Genomic DNA, 12,690 nt, shown 5'->3' with positions numbered 1-12,690 from the left:
TTTCAATAAGGAAGACTTAGTCAATAAGAGAGAAGTGTTCTCATTTAAGCTAACTTTACAAACAAAAAAATATTGGCTTTTTATTGTGCATGAAGTGTGTGTTATCAGGGACTCTGTATCAAGTGCTTCGGTCTTTGTGGCCATCTTCTTAATGTTGACCGAGTGCTTCAGAAAGAGCCTCTGCAGATACTTAAGGTAAAAGAGCCTGGAAGATCTTATCAGGATAGGATTTAGATTCCTGGATTAAGGAGGGGTGCTGGAAATAACTTCTCAAAGAACATTAATAAGATAGAAAATTGTTCATACTAAAACACCAGAGCACCAAATTATTTCAATCATCCATCTTAAAAACAAAACACAACACAACAACATTGTAAGACATGTGAAGAGAAAAGAAAGGCCGGAATGAGGAAAACATAGTAGAATTGTTGGTGGTTCGCTGGAAGAAACATGCTTTTCTTAGTCAGGGGAAGCACCCAGCATGCCTCACACAGCCATGATGTAGCTGTGTTTAAGTCAGTGCTACAGACTGCACAGCTATGCAAGAATTCATCTGAAACTTTTTCAAAATGGGTCAGCAGGCAGGATCTAGATATGTCAATGGCATTAGCTCACCTCCCCAACTTTTACAATCTATTCTTTGGAAATTTCGTGCACGTATACAAACATTTATAAACAGTCATTTAGGGAATTGGGGCATAGTTCTCTCCAAACTGCTTCCTACTCTTTGTTGAGTGAAGTATTTTTGGGGGGTGTTCATGATGACCTTTTGTGGGGGAGGTCTTGGTCCATAAAACCACATTAATCTAGAAGAAATTCATGGGTTCTCATCCTCTGGGGAAACAAAAGAAGAACCTATTATCCAAAACAACATATTCTTATACCCAAATTTGAAGACAAGATACTTTTAAGATATATATGTTGCTTTAGCTTAGCAGCTTGCACAATGAAATGTGTCTCTGTACTTAGCTCCTTCACAGTCAAAAAATTCAAAGAAAACACAGTAATATACATAATCCAGACTCGCTGTGTATATCCCATATTTTTCTTTACTCCTTTTAATCTATGACTGTCTGTATTCTGTCTCTTTAAAGACTTTACTTTTTTTAAAAACCATCTACTTCTTTTTATGTCTGTCTATATTCTTTTTCTTCTCTCTCCCAAGCGTACGTACATTTATCTAACACTGTGACTCATTTAGATGTCTTTTTTAAAATCTGAATCTGTCTTTATTGTTCATCTGTAATTATTTTCTGTGTAGAAGCACCCCCCGCCCCATTTTTAATGCTAAGCAGGCATGGCTAGGGCCAACACGACCCTGCCTGCTTTTCCCATTCAGTCCAACACAGCTGAGGCATATTTTCCACCTCTGAGAGCCATGTACATTGCCCCATTTTTAGGCATACCGTGGGTCTATGTTGCTATTAATCAAGTTATATCACTGTGCTCACAGACTCCATTTAAATGCTTGGCCTCCTGAAAGAGTCAGAGTTTGCACTGGCAGCACAGCACAGGAAGCAGCCATTTTGAAACTATGTGGGGTTTTTTGTCTGCTACCTCTGAATCAGGAAGACCTTTCTTAAAGAAGCTGAAGCATGCTACTAGGAAGCAGAGCCCATCTGAAAAAAAAAAAAGGCGAGAGAGTCAACAAACTCAAAAAAAAATGCACAGGGGATTGTTGTGGGGAAATTGAAAAAATAAATCACAGGGAATTGTTGCTGGAAAGCACTTGTGGCAGCGGGCTGCCTGAAGGCAGAACCAGGCAGTCTGGGCAGATGAGTCTTGTGGCATTTGGAGCCCAGGTGCTTCTGGAGTTTGGGTGGCAGTTGGAGACTGTTTCAAAGAGGCTACGACAGGAAAATGCTAAACTCACAGGTCTGCTCTGGCCTGTGCTTGTGGGAAAAAAGGCACAGGCAAATGACTTTTTGTGTGGAAATTTGTACCCCAAATGTTAGGTATCAGATTTTGCAAAATTAATAAAAGTCCAGAGACAGATATTGGAATTCAACCCGAATATCAGAAAAGCAAAGCAGCCAAGCCACTAGAGAGCTCTTAGCTCTATGCAAACTTAGGACTGAAAGAGAGCGAGTTCTTGTCTCATCCTGCCTTCTAGTCCTCTCTAGTGCTGGGATTAAAGGTGTGTGCCACCACTGCCCTGTCTCTACAGCTAACTAATGTGACTGCTGAGATTAAAGGTGTGTGACACCTCTGCTTGGCCTGTATGGCTGACTTGTATGACTAACATTGCTCTCTGTTCTTTAGGGAAGCTTTGTATTGTGAAAACAGTCAAAGTTAGTACACACTTTTGTTCCAAATACCAATGGCCAATTATCCTCTGACAAAAATAACTGTATTAAATACAATGTGTATATAAATAAAAATGTTTGAATGAGCCTCATTGTTTCATATATTGATATATGTTAATAGGCCACTGAGGTGGCTTGAATAAAATGGCTCCCATATGCTCATTGGGAGTGGCACAGTTAAGAGGGTGTGGCCTTACTGAAGTAGGTGTAGCCTTGTTGGAGAAAGTTTGTCACTGGTGTTGAACTATGATGTTCCAAATGCTCAAGTCAGGTCCAGGATATCTCTCTCCTCCTACTGCCTGCTGATCCAGATGTGGAACTCTCAACTACCTCTCTAATGCCGTGTCTGCCTGCATGCCACCATTACATTAATGGAATAAACCTCTGAAATGTAGGCCAGCCCCAATTAAATGCTTTCCTTTATAAGAATTGTCATTGTCATGGTGTCTCTCCATAGAAACAGAACCCCTAAGACATCTCTTAAAACAAAAAGTAATTATTTATCATTTTAGGCAATTTATATATTTAGAAATAGCAGCTCTCTAAAGCTCAGGGAATATCATCTCTTTCTGTGTTTTGTTTACTTGATTTGAACAGTATCCTGCTTGAGACAGTTGTGAGAATGAACTACACACTAAAGAGCAGGTCTAATAACAGCCTCCTCCAGGGTGACCAAAGGTTCTGAAGCAATGTCCAGCCTATGGTAGTCTGACTTTCTGCACTGAGCCACACATGGAGAGAAGATCTATTCCTCACGGAGCATTGGTGGACCCTGGTAGCAACTCCTAAATTGGTAGATGAACAAGAGGAAGGCAGACAAATTTGTTTAACCAAAGCTGTATGAGACATGAAGACTTCAGAAAGGAAACCAAGAGAGCAAGGCAAGTGTTTTTAGGGACATTCATGCAGAGTAAGGTGTGATTTGAGACCCAAAGGAAAGCACATAATGGTGACAAACTAGAAGGAAGTCAGACTATTATCTCTGGGTCTCCTTGGACCTAGGGACATTTTCTCTTTTTGAATTCATGAAGGACACATGTGAAATGAGGATCTTCAAATAGGACAAAAGCGAATGCAAAATATCACCTACCAACGTCTGCAGTTTTCCCTAAGGTGTCTTGTTTAGGGATCTGCATTCTGAGCCCAGCCATCCACACAAGGGCTCTAAATGCAGTACTCCTGCTACTGATGGCTTTCTACTAATAAGCAAGGCTTACATCTTATAATTCCTGCCCCTAATTTCATTTCCACTGCTGTAGTAAGATGGCCCCAACAAAGAGCAAGTTAGCAGAGTGAGGGTTTGTTTGAGCTGAATACCAGGTTACTGTCTACTGTTGGAGGAGAGTCAAGGTGGCAGGAACTTGTAACAACTAATAACATATCCACAATTAAGCAGAGAAAAATAAATGTGTGCATGCTTATTACACAGTTAGCTTTGCAGTATGTGTTGCTCACTTTCAGGCTGGGTATCCTCACATCAATTAAGGGAATCCAAACACTTCTCCACAGATGTGCTGATATGCACAGTCCCTTTTGAGACTTTTCTCAGGAGATTTTAGCTTGGGTCAAAGAGCCAATTAAAGCTAGCCAGGACAGTCCAGATCCTTGTTTTTCTTAAGCATCGCTATTCCCCAGGTACTGTATTCTGTTTTCATTTGCTTTTGATGAGTGCAGGCCTTCTTCTTCTGACCAGATGGGTTAGCCAGACCACATAAAGAGTTCTCTTGCTTATCGCTCACAGTGATGCTGAGGTAGAGTGAGGATACAGACTGAGGTCTCTGATTTCATGACTGAAACAACTGCTCTTCTTTTTAGTATTTTTTTATTAAAAAAGTTTTCTATACAATAGAGTCTGTCTATGATTTTCCCTTCCCTCTGTTAGTCTCAAATCCTCCCAACTTTCCTATCCATCCAACTACATGCTTTTTCCTTCTTTCTCAATTAAAAAAATAAACGGGCAAGCAAACAAACAAAAACTCACAAGAAACATACAAACACACTCTCACACATGTACAAACTAATCATCACAAAACCACAAAATCTAAAACCATTAATCTAAAACCAATAAGGCAAAGACAAAAAAAATGCCCAAATAAAACAATGTGAGACAGAAAGCCTCCAAAAATATTATTTAATTGAATTTGTGTTGGTTATCTACATCTGGGCATAGGAGTTACTGTGCAGTGTGCTTAATAAACCGAGAGAGACTCCGTTAGAGTAAATTATTGCTTTCTTTTTGAGTGTGTGATGTGGGAGTCCCCTCTGTATTCTGTGATTAGCAGTAATGAATAAAGAAACTGCTTTGGACCTTTAGCAATGCAGAACTGAGGTAGGCAGGGAAAGCAAGGCTGAAGGCTGGAAGAAAGAAGGGTGGAGTCAGAGAGATGCCATGGAGTCGCCACCAAAGTCATACATGCAGAAACTTTGCCGGTAAGTCACTGCCACATGGTGATACACAAATTAACGAAGATGGGTTAAATTAATATGTAAGAGTTAGCCAATAAGAAGCTACAGCTAATGGGTCAAGCAGTGATTTAATTAAAATAGTTTCTGTGTGATTATTTCGAGTCTAAGCTATCCAAACAGCTGGAATGAACAAGCGGCCTCTTTCCCAGTATACAAGTGTGTGTCCATTTTAGCTAGCTTCTTGATTAGGGTAAGAGCCTCTCACTGCTGGCTTGATGGGAATCTGATTTGAATATGTGCAGGCCTTAGACATGTTGCCACAGTCTCTGTGAGTTCATATGTACATTAGCTCTGTTGTGTCTGGAGGACACTGAGTCCTTGAAGTCATTCATCCCTTTTGGTCCTTATATTAACCTTTCCACAGAGATCCCTGAGCCTTGAGGAAAAGAGAGAAAGAATTTGATAGCGATATCCCATTTAGGGCAGAGTGCTCCATAGTGTCTCACTGTGCACATTTTCCAGGTGTGGGTATCTCTATTAGGCTTCATACACTACAAGAAGAAGCTTCTCTGATGATGGCTGAATGAGGCACAGATCTATGTGTATACCAGAATGTGATTGGAATTAATTTTACTGCTATGTTCCTCTAGCAGAACAGTGGTACTTTATTTTCCCCTGGCTTCCTGACCTATCCAGTCTCAGGTTCTTGATATTGAGCAATATCAGGCTTGGGGTCCATCTCACAGTTGCAAGCCTAAAATCCAATCAGAGAATGAAGATGAGACAAGGGATTTTTTAATATCCTCTCATCCCATCTGAGACAAACATTTAAGAGTACTAGCTTGTCCTGCTAACATTTACAGGACGAGTGTGGAATTCATAACAGAGCCATGAACACTAGCAGAGCCCTTAATGAAGAACAATGGACCTCAAAAATAACAGTTCCCAAATACTTGGAGTCATTTCTTGGTCTTCACATATAATTTAACATTTATTTATCCCAATGTAGTGTCCTTTATTTGTAAACGCTTAAATCTTATAGCTATAGTTCCAATGACAGGAGGAAAAACATTTCAATAAGATGGAAATGCTAAAATTAAACTAGAAGAAATTGGGGTAAGATGAAGTAACAGGTGTTAGCTTTTCTTCTACATGTCTCAAGACTGGAAGAGAGAAGAGAAACACTCTTGTTATTGTACACATATGCCAAGGGAAGTAAAAAAAAAAGCCCTGGCCAAGTTGTGCCATGAGTCTCACAAAGGCAGACAAAAATGTTCACTTGCCTAGAGAATGAAGTTCTAGGTTGCTCAGGCACAAATCAGCTTTTAGAAGGTGGCCTGCATAAGCCTGCATGGTTGTCTAATCATTCCATCTTCTGGGAACACTAATATAGCTAAATCCAGGATTTGGATTTGGTTTAGTTGTAAATCAGAAGAATGCTACGTGGTTCTGCAACCTTGTTCAAGAGTTTATTTGCCCTTGCATTAAAAAATAACTTGAGTTATTCTCAACGGATTCATTAGAAAACTGATGTTTCTGGTTTATGGCTATTTTGCCTGGCAGATGGGATCTGGCATTTTTCTTATACTGCATTTTTTGAGCTAAGTATATATGTTGGAATAGCGATATACTCACCCATGAACAAAAAAAGCAACATTCATATTGCAATGAGATTACATTATTTGGCATCTACTGTCCACACATGTTCATTTGGCAATGGCTTGTCCAAGCCAATTATAGCCACAAGGGGAGTAGGTGTTTGAATTTTAAACAAGGAACTCTGGCTTTTCTGAGAGAGAAGGAGCTTTCTGATGGGTGGATCAGTCTCTAACTCATTTTGAATGCAGCAGCCAACTTCATAAATCATCCATTTCCCTCCCATTGCACAAAAACTTGAGTGCTGTTGAAGCCCCCAGAAAAGTTTCTCCATGTTAAATGAGTCTTTAAGGACAAATGGCTTCACCATGTAAGAATCCAGGATATCTAAAGCAAGAAAAACAGCATGGCAATGTGGTGAGGTCCCTATTTAAGCCCCGTGTGGTTGGAGGGCGGAGGAGGAATGGTGCCAGGGCAGGGCAGAAAGGTGGAAAGGAGCAGGAGAGAAGGGGCTTTCTACTCCCAAGAGCCACCATCGGAGATTTCCGGTGTAATCACTCTGCTTTACATTGGTAAAAATTGAGAAACAGTACATCATACTTCCTCAAACGTAGAAGGAAAATGAAGTACCTGCTCTGTCACACTGTAATTCTATATCGTGGGTTGGAAGCTAACTGGACAATTAGGAGGCACAAAATCTGTCTGCAAATATCATAGAGACACTAGGAGTCCAAACAGAGAACACCATGAGCAGAATGTTCTATTGTATCCCTTTCGTTGTGAGTGCTGATGATTTGGTTGGTGACTGACAGAGAACAGATCACAGACACAAAGACGGAGTCGCCACTCTATCTAAGCTTAGCCTCATTTAATCCGAATTCATAGATGTACCAAAAATGCCCCCAAGCAAGAAGCTCACAGGCACATACTTTTATGCACTAAAAATAAAGTTGAATAAAAACGTGACTATTCATGTGTTTGAGATGCAGTGTTAAATATATAGATACAGTTAGTTCTGTGGTATGGTTCCATTTTAACATAGATATATCAAAAATTTATAATTCTAAAAGCTGGAGAGATGACTCAGTAGTTTAGAGCGCTTTCTGCTTCTGGAGAGGATGTAGGCTTGGTCACCAGCATGCACACCCAATGACTCACAACTACCTGTATCTGCAATTCCAGGGATCCAACGCCGCCTTCTGGCCTCCTCAGACATGTTCACACATATTGTGTACACACACACACACACACACACACACACATACACAAAATTTAAAAATCAGCAAATCTTTTTTAAAACAGTGTCTTTTTCCAAGTATGCAGCTGGTGATTTTCATCCTATGCAATGCTGCTTTAGAATTGCATGCATGCCATGAACAGGGGATTGGCCTTTGGGTCAGGACCCTGAGCTCTGTCCTACTCAATGACAATGTGACCTCAGCTAGCAATTAAGTTCCTTGAGTCCCAACTTAATTATCTGGTATTGAGAAAAAAATGAGTTTTTTTACTCATATCTTTCAAATAGTTATCAAAAAGATTAACTAAAAATGTTTTAAAGATATGAGTAAAAACCTCATTTTACTGGTACGTGGTATATACTAAGACACTGATAAATTCTACAGTCTATCATGCAATTATTATCATCAAATCACAAAGATTTTAATCAACACTAGAAGGAAGATCTGGAAAAAAAATCTTTATGCCTAAACCAGCTGACTCAATGTAGTTTGCTAGGTGAAATGATGATTAGAGTGGTAATATTAACACAATGTAATACTTAGTATCTAAGTTTAGTGCTTAGAATTTTACACTTTCTCTGTGAACTACAAAAATGAGAAATTTTCTTATGGTTAATAAGGAAAAGAAAGGGAAAGAAAACAAAAATATATAAAACATTGCATAGAAGCATGTGCAAAAGTTCATGCCAACATAGATTAAGGAGATGAGGTTGGGAAGGGAAATGAATCCAAAATACTAAGTGTTCACAACAAATGCATCCAAATATCAGCAGTCAAAACTCTAAAATGTATGTTATTCAATCTTTTTAGATCACATATTTTTATGATATATACACTTATTCCAAATACCAAGCAATTCAATGTGTAAATTAATATTTGGATTATGGTTGAGACTAATTTTAATACACATTGTTACAGTAAAAATATCATGGGCATATTTGTTGCAAATGAGAATCATTTTTATAATATTTTTTCGAAAATACAATATGTATAGATGTATATTCTCTACTTTTTATAATTACAGATGCATAGACTGAAATTAGTTCACATATTTACCTTTTGATCAATAACGTATTAAATAAATTTGAGAGGAATAGTCCCGAAATGATGGAGTAACATACTGAAAATAGGGAAGGTCCTATTACTTCATTGATTTTTAGATAACCTTTCTTTAAGTTTGCATTTCCTTAGATGTTTCTTATTTCATAGTCTCACTAACAAAGTTTCTTTAAAAATTCAATGCCCAAGCCGGGCGATGGTGGCACACGCCTTTAATCCCAGCACTCGGGGGGCAGAGGCAGGTGGATCTCTGTGAGTTCGAGACCAGCCTGGTCTACAGAGCTAGTTCCAGGACAGGCTCCAAAGCCACAGAGAAACCCTGTCTCGAAAAAACAAAAAAAAAAAATTCAATGCCCAGTAACTCTACAGTCCAACATGGTCTAAGTATCATAAAATATATTGGTAAAATATCTCAGCATGGTTATGATGCAATATCAAAGAGTTATTTATTTTTTCATTATTTGTACAAAGTTTAAAATTTTTATATTAAATGCACACAATAAAGTTACAACTTATCTCAGTGGTATTAATCCCCACTGCTACAACACTAAATAACCTGGCTATTTGCACTTCAGCTGGAGCATCACGGAGCACAGATAAACCACCTCTTCATACAAGCTGGAGCATCACGGAGTGCAGATAAACCATCTCTTCACACACGCTTGAAAGTGCATCTTTCAAAGTGTACATGCAGCGGGAGCATTGATTTCTATTGATTCTTTCTGAATTTTCTTTCCTAGATCTCTGTTGAATAAAGAAACACTGGGCAGCATGCATGGCTAGTCATATTTCTACAGAATAGGTTCATAAACACATTCTGTGGTTTCCATTACAAATTCCTTCACACTAATGGAAAAATGATAAACTTGATGTAGTTTTCCTTATGGCTAGAATCATACCCTTATGGGGTATTAGCCAATAATGTTTCTCAAAGAGTCCTTTGACACTTACGTAATAACTTCAAAGAAAAACTCATGTTTCTGTAGTGTAAATCTGTGACTTACCTTTCTCATTCATTACAGAAATTGATAGCTGAGAGAAATTTAGGTATTATTAAAATAAGTTGGTGAAAGGCTCTTTCTTCTAAGATAGGGTTTCACACTAGAACCCAGGATATCCTGGAAACCCCCGTGCAGCCTATGGGGGCTTTGAGCTCTCAATGTCACTCCTGCCTGAGCTTCGACCATGGTGGGATATGATGCCATAATATGCATGGCAGGAAAGATGTTGGTCTACCCATAATCTCCAAAGGAGATTTTCAATACAAAGCTTGAGTAATATGCATTTACAATTCAACTATAATCATGTGACCACAAACTTGTCACTAAGTTTAGTCTCTGTTGCGCTCAAACACAGTGTGTATATTTATGTTAGTGACTGCACACATTTGTAATTCAGAACACATTCTGTGACATGAAGTGCACTGACTTTATGCAAACAGGCCATCAAAAGGCAAACTGTGAGAGGACCTGAGAGATAAGACAGAAGGTGTTAGTTCTGTAACCTTCTCCTTGAAGGATTCATCTCTGAGCTTGAATTTCTCTGCCTGGAAAAGGAAAGGAAAAATCTGTGGGGATTCCAGTCTCTCCAGCTCTGCCCTTTCATGATTGTAGCTACCAGAAGTCTCTGCTCTGTCTGGGCAGAGGAAGCCCTGAATGAATGAGTAAGGAACAGATCAAGCCCAGAGTAAGTGTGTATTGTTGACATGGTGCTGGCATGTCAGGACTTAACGTTGTGTGGCAAAGCCTTCTCCATGGGATGAAGCTCAAAGGGATGGCAAAGCCTTCCTCTGGTCTGAATACAAATATCGACAGCGTGTACAAGGAGAGCTTACTAAAGATCGTCCAGTGTGCTTACAGTCTGAGACTGCTCCCTAAGAGAGCTCCCATTAAATCGTCTCCTGTACTGTGAACAATAAAGTGCTGAGGCTGCCACGTCATCAGAGTGCGCATGTCCTACATCGTCACGTCAGAGTGCGCATGTCCCACATCGTCAGAGCGCGCATGTCCCACCTGGCTCTGAGTTTCTGTAACGTGTATCTGTGTATGCTATTTCTTTGATCCCTTATCTCCTCAGTCATGGTCCCAGTATCAAATTCATGCAGCAAACAGCGCTGCTTGTTGTTACCCCTTGCTTTTGCTTGACTCTCGTCCATTATATGAAAAACATAAGGTACTTACTGCATTGGACCCAGACCATGAAAATTTGAAATTTTATTTCATTTTTAATTTATTCTTTTTAGATTTGAATATATGTGCATAAAATCATATAGAACTGAAAGTTTCTGTAAGAAAGATGTTGTGGATACAGCATTCTAGAAATGTATTTGCTATAGTTTATGATATTTCAACAAAAGATATCTCAAATTTACTATACTAAAAATAATTCTTCTCTAACATTCAACAGCACCAACATGAATACAATCACATATGTGTGTGTGCATTGTGTGCATGTGTCCTGGGTACACACAAACCTCTCCCTGTGTGTGCAAGTGTGTGTGTGCATGCACATGCCTGTGTCTTCAAGGCTTTGACAAATTTATGGTTTAAAATTCTGTTAACTACAGATGATGTATTAAATATCAGAACAAAGCTCATTAGATAGCAATGCGTAGGCCATAGCATGTATAACACAACTAGAAAGCCCAACAATTTATTTATCTATTTGTTGATTCTCAGAAAGCATTTGCATTGAGTCTATAAGATATGTAACATAATTTCTTTGGAATTTTTAGATAACCCTTACCAATTTATTTTCAAAATGGAATATGTAAAGCTACTGTAAAATAACCAGATATTAGTTTTGGTCTTGTGTTTTGTAATACTTTTATTCTGACACCCACTACTGTATAATGATATTCTGTTTAAGCACAATAATTTTGTTTCATATCTTCCTATTTTAAATGGTTTCAAAACACTCAATTTCTCCTATTAATCAGAAAAACAAGAAAGGCAAATCTTTATAAAAATATACCTCACCAGTTTGTTCTGTATTTATAAAGTCCCCCTTTGAGAAGCCCTTGCTGGGTTTCAGGACTTTGTGGGTACCCCCTATAGCTGATGCCGGCAGTTACTGCAACACTAGAAATGTCTTAACAGGGACGGGCTAGATGGCTCAGTGGTTAAGAGTACATTTGCTCTTGTAGAGGGCCTAGGCTTGATTCCTAGCACTCAGAGGGCAACTGACAACCATCTGTAACTCCAGTTCCAGGGAATGTAACACCCTCTTCTGGCCTCCATAAGCATTTCTTACAAGTGGTCCACAGATACACATGAAAATGAAACACCCACAACACATAAAATAAATATAAATACATTTTTTTTGGTTTTTTGAGACAGGGTTTCTCTGTGGCTTTGGAGTCTGTCCTGGAACTAGCTCTGTAGACCAGGCTAGTCTCGAACTCACAGAGATCCGCCTGCCTCTGCCTCCCGAGTGCTGGGATTAAAGGCGTGCGCCACCACTGCCTGGCTTATAAATACATTTTTTAACTGTAAGCAGAGTATCAGGTTAACAGTGTTCTGAGGCCTCACTCAAAATTTACTTTCATTTACCAAAGAGGTAAAACCCTCTTGGGTTTACTCCCTCCATCCATCTCTCTGTCTCTCTGTCTCTCTGTCTCTGTCTCTCTCTCTCTCTCTCTCTCTCTCTCTCTGTGTGTGTGTGTGTGTGTGTGTGTGTGTGTGTGTGTGTGTGTGTGTGAATGAGTGCCTGTGTGTATTTCAAACTAGCATCATGATCATGGCATTCCTGTCTCAGTGTCCTTAGCACTCAGATAGAAGAAGGGATCTTAGTATCATATTTTAAAGAAATCTATTGTATTTTTGGATATTTTTGAGAATTGCTTACCTTAAAATAAATCCAGATTTTTAGAACTATCTACAATCACATTTCCTACACCTAGAGTTCAGAGGGCAGAAGAAGGAGCAGGAAGATGGTAAGATCCTCCACACTCGAACCACTGTCACTGAGCAGGACAAAGGTTTGTTCCTGTGAATCCTCAACAGTATGACTGCCTGCAAAAGACCTACAAAAAGCACACCAGTCTACATTCCAACATGGATGGAGGAAAATTTCACAGTGTCTCA

General features: G+C 39.2%; 1 protein-coding gene across 1 annotated transcript in view; it reads right to left on the bottom strand.

Moving 5' to 3' along the window:
- Positions 1 to 502: 502 nt before the first annotated feature.
- The window catches only part of LOC142836509 (EGF-like and EMI domain-containing protein 1), a 626,698-nt gene continuing 614,510 nt past the window's right edge, over positions 503 to 12,690 (bottom strand). The window contains exon 26 of the mRNA XM_075950804.1: positions 503 to 834. The gene's annotated coding sequence lies outside the window, so the exon portion shown is untranslated. The remainder of the gene's footprint in view (positions 835 to 12,690) is intronic.

This window comes from Microtus pennsylvanicus, chromosome 16, assembly GCF_037038515.1.
Source record: "Microtus pennsylvanicus isolate mMicPen1 chromosome 16, mMicPen1.hap1, whole genome shotgun sequence".
NCBI lineage: Eukaryota > Metazoa > Chordata > Mammalia > Rodentia > Cricetidae > Microtus > Microtus pennsylvanicus.
Note: the sequence above shows the minus strand (reverse complement) of the source record. Positions and strands in the feature narration are given on the sequence as shown.